Here is a 12,077-nt window from a genome sequence, read left to right as displayed (position 1 = left end):
ATTGGGGTCAGCCCTAAAAACTATACAATGCAAGTTGTAGTCACCTATTTGGCCTATGGTATTACAGACCAAGTAAAAAAAATCATTAATTAATTAATGTCAAGCCCTTCATAATGTACCAAAAAATTGCCTGATATGAAAATGGGGTCGTGGGAGATTTTCCAAAATCCTGAAGAAAAAAGTCACCATTGGCCTCATGGTGAAATCCCTGAGCGGTTACCTTCCTCTCCGGCAACTAAGTTAGGAATGATGCCTGTATCTTTGAAGTGAATTGGTGTATTGATCCACCATCCAAAGTGTAATTAATAACTTCACCGTGCTCAAAGGGATATTCATTGTCTGCTTTCTTATTTTTTTACCCATTTACCATTGGGCGCCCTTCTTTGTAAGGCATTGGAAAACCTCCCTGGTCTTTGTTTGAATCTGTGTTTGAAATTCACTGATCAACCAAGGGACCTTAGAGATAATTGTATGTGTGGGGCACAGAGATGAGGTAATCATGTTAAACATTGTTATTGCTCACACAGTGAATCCATGCAACTCATTTTAATTCCTGAATTTATTTAGGCTGTCATAACAAAGTGGTTGAATACTTATTGACTCAAGACATTTCAGCTTTTCATTTTGAAATCATTTAGAAAAAACATAATTCCACTTCGACATTATGGGGTAAATGTTTATTTCTCTTTCTGATATTCTTTGTTAGAATGGAAGACCCTAACAACACCTCTTATTCTACCACAGATTGGACGGCGGTACCTCCATGCTGCGAACAGCCCTTCCATTTTATACCAAAGGCCACTCAAGTAAACTGAATTCGCTGTCAAGTTCCAGGCAATGTTTTTCCACTCCTCAGTTGTCCAATGTTGATGATCACGTGCCCACTAGAGCCGCTTCTTCTCATTTTTAGCTGATGGGAGTGGAACCCGGTGTGGTCATCTTCTGCAATAGCCCATCCGTGACAAGAATTGACACGTTGTGCTTTCTGAGATGCCGTTCTACACCACTGTTGAACTGCGCCGTTATTTGTCTGTTAGTGGCCCGCCTGTTAGCTTGCATGATTCTTGCCATTCTCCTTTGACCTCTATTATCAACGAGCTGTTTTTGCCAACAGGACTGTTGCTGACTGGATGTTGTTGTTTGTCGCACCATTTTCGGTAAACCCTAGGCACTGTCATGCGTGAAAATCCCAGAAGGCGGCCGTTTCTAAGGCACTGGATCCGGCGCCCCTGGTACCGACGATCATCTACTCAACTCGTTTTGCCCATTCTAACATTCAATCGAACAGTAATTGAATGAATGAATCAATGCCTGTCTGCCTGATTTATATAGCAAGCCACACAACTCACTGTCTGTAGGAGCGATCCATTTTCGTAAACGGGTTAGTGTACCTAATAACTGAATGGTTAGTTATAGTGAGTATTCAGACCCCTTGACTTTTTCCACATTTTGTTACGTTATAGACATATTCTAAAATGGATTAAATAACAAAAAATCCTCATCAATCTACACACAATACCCCATAATGACAAAGTGAAAACAGGTTTATAGAAATGTTAGCACATTTATTACAAATAAAATAAAAATACCTTATTTACATTAGTATTCAGACCCTTTACTCAGTCCTTTGTTGAAACACCTTTGGCAGTGATATCAGCCTAGAGTCTTTTTGGGTATGATGCTACAAGCTTGGCATACCTGTATTTGGGGAGTTTATCATTGTTGGTAGCCATCTGGCCATCCAAAAACAACTCCTCCTCTTCTTCTTCGGTGGCTTTTATTGGCAGTTGTCATCCAATGTTATGGTGCATTACCGCTACCTACTGTACTGGAGTGTGGGCCAGAGACTAAATCCTACCTGGCAGCCCCATTTCTCTTACAAAATATAACAAAATATTTGAGACTGTACCTAATGACGCTCTAAATATACTCTTTAAACTCATTTCCTGTATCCCCTTCTCCCTCATACTAGAGCTCAGCCTTTCTCTTTCCCTCTCATACTGCTCACACTGTATCAATAAATGCTCCACTGTCTGTTTCCTGGTAATAATCACACTTTCCTGCTGGACTCTTTTCTATCACATTTAAAGTCTTATTCAACCAGCTGTGTCCCACCCTTAATCTTGTAAAAGTAGCCTCCTCTCTCTGTGCCTTCCTGCCGTCCTCCCCTCCCCAACTTTCCTCTGTACTTGAAATAAATGCCTGCCCTTAGTATCTCTATTTCACTGCTCCTGCCATTTCTGCACCGTCACTGTTCATATCAGGCTTTTTTGCCTCTGCCTTGCTCCTTGAAACTACAACATCAACATTCCCACTACTAAGTGCTTGTTCAGCCAGTGTGTCAACTGCCTCGTTCCCCTCCACCCTCATATGGGCTGGGGCCCAAGTAAATCTTATCTGTATACCCATCTGTCTAATCCTGCCATGGGTTCGTAGCATGTCATAAAGCAGGTATTTTCTGCTACGTGATCTAAAGGATTGCAGACTCATCAACACTGCACATGAATCAGAGCAAATAACTAGTCTGTCTGGCTTGACTTCCTCCAACCACTGCAAGGCCAACAGTATGGCCATCAGCTCCGCCGTATATACAGCCAGATGATCTGTAATACGTTTCCTGACTGCCACCCCACATTCCTGCACTACAAATGCTGGCCAAGTACGTCCTGTTCTTGGATCTTTATAACCATCTCTGTAAACAGCCCCAAAATCCTAATACACAGTATCCAGACATCTATTAAACAAACCAGATGGATCAACACCCATCCATATCTTTCTGTAGTCTCTCCAAGACTTCTAGATCAACTACTGGAGGTGGTAGTAGCCATGATGGGTTTACAGGAATAGCTAAAGTTGGACAAAACTCCCTTACATACAGTCCCATCTCCCTCGCCTGGGTGTTACCCGCCCACCTAAAGCTCGTATTCTGTCCTCGCTCATGTTCCCAGCATGCAGGGTGAGACACCCCATGTCCCTGTAGGTTGACTTAATAATTAATTGCCAGCTGCTGTCTCCTAATCAAGCTCCCTTGCGGTGTACTGTTATCCACCAGGTAGCTGCCTGATAGAGACTTCCTCACCTGGATAGACCTTCCAAACAGGAAATCATTTATCCAGTTGTGCATTCTTAATCCTAACCCCATAATATCAAGCTTGATTAACAACCCCTCCTTCCACATCATATCATATCATATCATATCATATACGCCTTCTCCACATCAAAAAAGAAAGCCTGAGCCTCCGGACATCTGCTTCTAAGCAGAGCACTGGGTCCGTAGTTTCCCTCCCCTCCTGAACTCACTTTGGTGTGGCGATACTAGCCCCCTGCTCTCCAGGAAGTAAGTTAGCCTCTCCATAATCATACGTTTCATAATCTTACATACATGTGATGTTAAAGCTATTGGCCGATAGCTCATTGGTTTCTTCCCCGTCTTCCGGATTGGTACCACTACTCCCTCTTTCCAGCTGCCTGGTAGTTTTCCCTCCTCCCACACTGTTGTACAACACAAATACCTTATCCAGTGCCTCATTACTAAGATGAGTCAAAATGACATTGCTCACCTCATCTTTCCCAGATGAAGTTAACCCAGCCCTACCTATTGCCATTTTCATCTCTGCCACGCATCATTTACATCCTCCCTCCTACCCAGCACTCCAGGGTGCTCCTCTCTCGTTCTCTCTCGTTCTCTCTCGTTCTCTCTCGTTCTCTCTCTCTCTCTCGCGCTCTCTCTCTCTTCCCCCCCCCCCCCCCCCCCCCCCCCCCGCCCCTCTGACAAATTTGCAGAGCTATGCACTTGGACAAACGATTTGGCCATAATCTCTGCCTTCTCATCTGATACTGCCATTCTCCCGCAGGTGTCGCCCTTCCAATGGTGTCACAGAACCGACGCCAACATGACCTCTTTGCCTGAATGATCATTCTCCTCACCAGGTTCTGGGCCTGCTTATACTGAATCAGATGTTGGAATTTATGCTGCCTTTTCAGTACTCTAAATGCCCTGTTTTTTTTTCAGTTCTCCAAATGCCCTGTTCCTTTTCAGTTCTCCAAATGCCCTGTTCCTTTTCAGTTCTCCAAATGCCCTGTTCCTTTTCAGTTCTCCAAATGCCCTGTTCCTTTTCAGTTCTCCAAATGCCCTGTTCCTTTTCAGTTCTCCAAATGCCCTGTTCCTTTTCAGTTCTCCAAATGCCCTGTTCCTTTTCAGTTCTCCAAATGCCCTGTTCCTTTTCAGTTCTCCAAATGCTCTGTTCCTAATCCTCACCACTGCCCCAAACTCCTCTATCCACCATGGTTGTACACCATCCCCACATTTCCCATACTCATGCTCCCCTCCACATCTGGCACAGCTCTTTTTCTCTTCACAGGCTTTTTCCACATGCCCAAACCTCTGGCAGTTATAACATCTTAAAGGCTTTGGTGCATAAGCCCTCATGATCTTCCTCTGTTCTTCAGAAATACAATGAATCAAAATAAGACCACTCCTGAGTCCCGGTCACTCTGTCAGACACCACTTTTCCCAGCCATTTTCGACACCTCAAAAGGGTTTCCAACATATGCATTCTTACTCAACAAACGCATCCCAACAAGAATCAAATCATTATGATTCATAAACGTATCCTCCACTCCAATTTTAGACTATTCCTTCTTTGTTCCAGTTTTCACACTGATTTGATTTGAACTCAGCATCCACTTCTGCCATTTTACTTCTCCTCAGCTCACAACAACTCATGGAATTCTGCCCCATTTAAGCATGCACATCGTTTTCCTGATGTTTGAGATTGCTGAAAGGCCAGTCTCTTTGGCAGTTGCTAGGTTTACATCCAATTGGCGACAGATTTTCATGACAATATTCAAAAATCTGCATAAAGAAAATATTCACATTTTCCCACCAGTGGTGTTTCCACCAAATGGACTCCTTGTGGATAAAAATCAGTGCATGATGACATAGTGCACACAAAATGTACGTTTTCATGTACCGAATAAAAATCTTCAATCTGCTTCCATCACATTTTTAACTCTACCGATAGTCAAAATAACTGTTGCATTGAATAGCAATGTGCCTACTCTGGTCTTGGCACGTGCACTCCAGCTAACAGCTTGCAGATACAGTGCGGGTAGGCCTATAGCCTACATGATGAGATTATTATGGAAAAAAGAGCAAGATTATTTTTATTTGTCAAATGGCAGCCAAGCGTTGATGATCATGTCAACAGAGTAAGACCCTCAATATTTATTGGAAAGGAGCATCAAGCTCATCACCTTGCACTTTCACCACCCTGTGAAGTTCTTCAGAACTTATTTCATCTGTAGCCTAATAAACTGTATGCTTTCCCAATGAGTAGTAGTTGGAGGACCACACAACATGTCATTGTGTTACTCCAAGTTTAATTCGATATGATGGTTATCATATAAATATTTGCCGTTTCCACCGAAATTTCTCACATAATTAATTTTACCAACACCAAAAATATCACACCTTGTCTAGCGTATTTTGTTTTGTCAACAAGTTTACTGACAATTGTTCTGTTTCCATCAGGCCTGTGATTACATGTTTTATCTGAGATGTAGGGGAAACCAGGGATGGTTGTATCACAGGATAGTTGTAACACTCAATATCTCTAAACAGGAACAAGCTAGAATCATATGACTCACTGTGCAAAGGGTCAGTTTAGTCCTCAACCCTCATGTGAAGAAGCAAGACCCTGGGATAGACTGCAGATTTTATTGACAAAAATCTGATCACGTGGAATTCATTAGTTTTTTCCATTAGGGACACCACAAACATTTACTTGTTGTTGTTGATTGTTGTTTAGTCGAGAAAGACCAGTTAAAATTATTAACGTAATGTAAAAATAATAACCGATCTATGATTTGTATTATTATTTTATTGTTTCTGCTGCACAAAATGTTCAACATGGCAATGTTGTTAAAGATTTCTAAATTTTTCGTTGCATTTCATGATTTCTGCATTTTTTCAAACTGTTACATTTCACACCAATCCCTGTTACAACTGACCCAGGGTTGGGATATGTTGTAACATTTCACTCCTTGTGTTTGAGACAAAGTCACAACTTGTCTGTTTGATTCAGAGAGATGATACCTATACTCATTTGTAGCAGACAGATGAAAGCTGTTCCTATCACATTTTGAATGTAGTAGCTCAAACAATCTCTGAGAAATTGACAAACTTGCTAAAAGTGTTTCAACCATCCCCGGTCTCCCCTACTTTACTTGTATAAAAAGGTTGGATGGAAACCTGGTTACTGTATCCAGCTGTCTTTTATTGACATAAGATAGTTAAATGGAAACACAACCTAGCAGGCAGTTGTTGCATCTATTTTCTATGCAAACTTTCTAAATGTAAAAAAAAAAAAAAAACACTGGACAAGTTAATGGAAACATAGCTACTGACTTTTCAATTCAACACTAGTCAGGTTTCCATTGACCCAGGTTTATTTGACAATTCGCAAAAAAAACATCTTTGTGATGTGTAATGGAAACGGCCAGTGGAGCCCCACCTGTTTTGAGCCACACCTGTTTTGCATGTTATTTTAGCTAAGGATCTGACCCTTTTTTTCAATTTTCACCTAAAATGACATACCCAAAGCTCAGGACCTGAAGCAAGGATATGCATATTCTTGAAACCAGTTGAAAGGAAACACTTTGAAGTTTGTGGAAATTTTAAATTAATGTAGGAGAATATAACACATTAGATCTGGTAAAAGATACAGCAGGGGTTCAAACTGTAGAACCCAGTTCATACATTTGAATATAAAAATGTATTTTATTAAAGAAAACTATGCTACATTTTATCTCTGGGACCCTCATGATAACAAATCAGAGCAAGATTACTGCATTTAAGCACAGTATTTACCTTCAGAGGTAAAAGTAAGAAAATAACTACTGTGATAAAAGTTTTTTGTTGTTGTGCACTCTCCTCAAACAATAGCATGGTATTTTTTCACTGTAATAGCTACTGTAAATTGGACACGTCAGTTAGATTAACAAGAATTTAAGCTTTCTGCCCATATAAGACATGTCTATGTCCTGGAAAGTTGGCTGTGACTTACAACATCGTTCTAGTTACATTAGCGCACGTTAGCAACAACCATCCTGGTATAGGGACACCGATCCCGTAGATGTTAATACGTGTTACATAGCAGTAAGCAAACAATATAAAAAACATTTTTTTTAAGATAATTGAGTTAATAAAGTCGCATAAAACATGGTCTCTTTTTGCTTTCTTGAGTAAGGCCGCTACAAAATGCAGGTGTTTCAGCCTAGCTCAGTGCTTTCTGTGGTGGTGGGGCAGCCAACAGAAAATATGGAGCGAAGGGGTTGGTAATGTTCTCTAGTTGCGCCGTGATTGGCTCAGTGTTCCTTCACTCATGGGGACACTACGTCACCACAAAATCTATGGGTAGACCTCAAAAATTCAAGCCCCTTGGGTGCTGTCATAGACTTAAATTAGAAGTGCCCATCCAAGAAGGCTCAAGGTCATTGGCCACAGATTGTATAACATCAAATCACTTTATCTACCTTAGCTTTGATTGGACTGATCATGTCAACATCATACTTTCAAAATCTTAGCTAGCAAGCGAGACAAGCAGTCATCATCATGCATCAAGTCAGCAATCTACTGGTAAATCCTTTTCAAGCTTTATCATATGAAGAGAAATTATAGATAAAACGTATTGGTGCTCATCAGCCATTGGACATAAACATTACACAACAAGTTGGAAATCTCAAATTCAACAATGAGTGCTAAGGTGCCACTGTTGACCCGGCGAGACCCATGGGAACGGCGTACAATTGGCCCAGCATCGTCCGGGTTAGGGGAGGGTTTGGCTGGCCGGGATGTCCTTGTCTCATCGGTCGACTTTGTTCGTCAGTTCAACAGTGTTTTCTCCGACACATTGCTACGGCTTGCTTCCGGGTAGTGTGTCAATAAGCAGTGCGACTTGCCTCTCGACCTTCGCCGAGTCTGTAGGGGAATTGCAGCGATGAGACAAGATCGTAACGACCAATTGAATATCACGAAAAAGAGGGTAACGCCATGGGCCAGAAAAGTTTGAATACATTGGCCATGCTCTAAATCCAGCATGACTTCTACCACGTTCAAAACAACTGGAATCTCAGATCTGGGAAATCTCAGACTTCAGTGAGTTCAAGACAACTGGTAACTAGGATAAAACTAGCTCCGCCTGGGAAAATATGCAAATAGTTTTGAACGGTCATCCAACTCTGAATTCCAAGTTGGGATTTCTGGCCTCTTTCTAGAGCCTACAAGAAGGATCGCCGCGCCACATTCCTGTTCAATTGAGCACAGACCAACAAGGTGAGTCCAAAAATGTATTATATGCTGCTGCATAATTTATGTAATTTGCCAGGGAGATATGTATACTGTAGCTAAGAAAGTAATACTAAGTGTATGTTGTGTAGTAAGCTGTTAGTAGGCCATGTGCCTCACCCTAATAATTTGCTCCCTTTTCACCTCATAACTTAGCCTACAATTCTGACGTGGTGGTGCACATTCAGCCTTTAGCCTGTTTTAGAGAAATGTTGTCATTGAATATTGTAAGAGCTTTCATTGTCAGCTTATATGCCCTCTTTTTATATCCTACAGTTCTGACTTAGTGTACAGGGTGAATACTGTAAGAATGGCCCATGTTCTGAATTCTGTCGCCGTACATTTAACAAGTGTTGAACAAAGAGTTATAGTGACTACGTCCATCCTAGCTAGCTCATTAATGTCTTATCGAAATTACGGATTGCCTCTTATCCGCTCGTTGTCCCCTTATGCCATAGTTTGTACATCTCAATTGTCAGTAGAAACCACATTTGTTTAAGCAAGTCAGCCATATCAGCTATGTTATTAAAAGGCAGTAAATAAGGCTGAATTAACTGTTTCACTGCCAGACAAGGATCCGCTGATAGCCAGGTGTAGCAGTAGTAACATGTTAGGACTGCTGTTGGGACAGCTTTATGTAGGCCCTAACAGTTTGTCGGCACCGTTTTTCACCGTTATAGTGTAATTAATGTATTGTTTAGTGTTATGTAGTGGCTTTGCTGTCAATTGAGTTTGCCCCACCAAGATTTACATGCTAAAATAACCACTGGAAACAGCATATATATATTGGAGACCTTTTCGAAAAATGGCCATAAGTTCAACAGGGGTGGGTTTTAATTTTTTCTAACTTTCTTTATTGTGACAAATGATTGTGGAAACTGTGTTTTTCGAACAAATTATGATTGCTGAATCATTTTGAAGGTGTGGTGCATATGATGTCACCACATAGACCTAACTATAAAGCTCCACTCCATATTCAATTCTAAATGTGTACTGCTTGCAAAATCAATTTTTCAACTATAAAAAATTATGTTTCTTTGCAGGATAAGGATTGTCCTGACTTTCAAGAATGCTTGAATTGTTTCGCCTTGCTTTTCTGGTTGGCTGGCAAGTTTCACAGGCTAATTACAGTGAGGGGAAAAAAGTATTTGATCCCCTGCTGATTTTGTGCGTTTGCCCACTGACAAAGAAAGGATCAGTCTATAATTTTAATGGTAGGTTTATTTGAACAGTGAGAGACAGAATAACAACAAAAATATCCAGAAAAACGCATGTCAAAAATGTTATAAATTGATTTGCATTTTAATGAGGGAAATAAGTATTTGACCCCCTCTCAATCAGAAAGATTTCTGGATCCCAGGTGTCTTTTATACAGGGAACGAGCTGATATTAGGAGCCCACTCTTAAAGGGAGTGCTCCTAATCTCAGTTTGTTACCTGTATAAAAGACACCTGTCCACAGAAGCAATCAATCAGATTCCAAACTCTCCACCATGGCCAAGACCAAAGAGCTCTCCAAGGATGTCAGGGACAAGGTTGTAGACCTACACAAAGCTGGAATGGGCTACAAGACCATCGCCAAGCAGCTTGGTGAGAAGGTGACAACAGTTGGTGTGATTATTCGCAAATGGAAGAAACACAAAAGAACTGTCAATCTCCCTCGGCCTGGGGCTCCATGCAAGATCTCACCTCGTGGAGTTGCAATGATCATGAGAACGGTGAGGAATCAGCCCAGAACTACACGGGAGGATCTTGTCAATGATCTCAAGGCAGCTGGGACCACAGTCACCAAGAAAACAATTGGTAACATACAATGCCGTGAAGGACTGAAATCCTGCAGCGCCCGCAAGTTCCCCCTGCTCAAGAAAGCACATATACATGCCCTTTCTGAAATTTGCCAATGAACATCTGAATGATTCAGAGGACAACTGGGTGAAAGTGTTGTGGTCAGATGAGACCAAAATGGAGCTCTTTGGCATCAACTCAACTCGCTGTGTTTGGAGGAGGAATGCTGCCTATGACCCCAAGAACACCATCCCCACCGTCAAACATGGAGGTGGACACATTATGCTTTGGGGGTGTTTTTCTGCTAAGGGGACAGGACAACTTCACCGCATCAAAGGGACGATGGACGGGGCCATGTACCGTCAAATCTTGGGTGAGAACCTCCTTCCCTCAGCCAGGGCATTGAAAATGGGTCGTGGATGGGTATTCCAGCACGACAATGACCCAAAACACACGGCCAAGGCAACAAAGGAGTGGCTCAAGAAGAAGCACATTAAGGTCCTGGAGTGGCCTAGCCAGTCTCCAGACCTTAATCCCATAGAAAATCTGTGGAGGGAACTGAAGGTTCGAGTTGCCAAACGTCAGCCTCGAAACCTTAATGACTTGCAGAAGATCTGCAAAGAGGAGTGGGACAAAATCCCTCCTGAGATGTGTGCAAACCTGGTGGCCAAATACAAGAAACATCTGACCTCTGTGATTGCCAACAAGGGTTTTGTCACTAAGTACTAAGTCATGTTTTGCAGAGGGGTCAAATACTTATTTCCCTCATTAAAATGCTAATCATTTTACAACATTTTTGACATGCGTTTTTCTGGATTTTTGTTGTTGTTATTCTGTCTCTCACTGTTCAAATAAACCTACCATTAAAATTATAGACTGATCATTTCTTTGTCAGTGGGCAAATGTACAAAATCAGCAGGGGATCAAATACTTTTTTCGCTCTGTATTTCAGATCACTAGGAGTGCAAGTTTCACCACGGACCGTGGCAATATGTTGGCACATGGGAATTATTAGAATATGACTAATTATTACATTCTATCCATGCTGGCTTTCTCGTGCTACCTGTGACATTAGACAGATCGGTGGGAGGGCTTACAGACTGTCTGAAATGTATTAATGTGCAATTTGCCTAAAAAGGGTAATTGAAACACTTCCACCACTAAATTGTTATTTTACACTGTAGTTTTTTACTCACATTAATTTTACCAACACAAAAAGACATTGTTTTGTTGACATTTGGAAAGTTTACCTACACATGTTCTGTTTTCATAATTTTTTTTATCTGACATGTACTTTTCTCGCATAAAAAGGTTGGATGGAAACCTGGTTACTGTAGTTTTTTGTTGTTGTTGGTGTGACGTCATTACGTCCAGCTGTTTTTTGGACAAGATAGTTAGTTAAATGATAACACACCCTTGAGGCAGTTGCTGCTTCTATTTTCTATGCTAACTTTCTAAATGTTGAAAAGAAATCACTGGACAAGCTACTGAAACATAGCTACTGAAAGCTGTAGAGGACAATTCAGCCATATGTTGAGACTGAAATCTGGCAGGCATGTTTGTAGCAGTATTTGCACAAAGGAGCTACTGAACAATGTGCAATAAGATGAAACACATGAGTGAATTATTGATTAGGATTGGGGGAGAAAGTAATGAAGTTAAATTAATAGGGAAAAACTGTAAATAAGTGAATCAAGCAATCAATTAATGGAAGATGTTTGTGTACTGTAATGTTCTTTGCTTGAATGCACTGATTATAAGTCACTCTGGATATGAAGTGTCTGCTAAAATTACTAATGTAAAAAGGGTGGTCTGTGCAGACCCTCATTCCAAAACAATCCAGACAAACATATAATTTATATGTTGCTTACCTCAGCTACACATGGAATAAACAGAGAAAGTATGTCTAGATATTTTTAGGCAAAGAACCGTATACACAATCTCTA

The sequence above is a fragment of the Salmo trutta genome, chromosome 14 (genome assembly GCF_901001165.1).
Source record: "Salmo trutta chromosome 14, fSalTru1.1, whole genome shotgun sequence".
Taxonomy (NCBI): Eukaryota; Metazoa; Chordata; class Actinopteri; order Salmoniformes; family Salmonidae; genus Salmo; species Salmo trutta.
The sequence above is the reverse complement of the archived record's forward strand: the minus strand, read 5'-3'. Positions refer to the sequence as shown.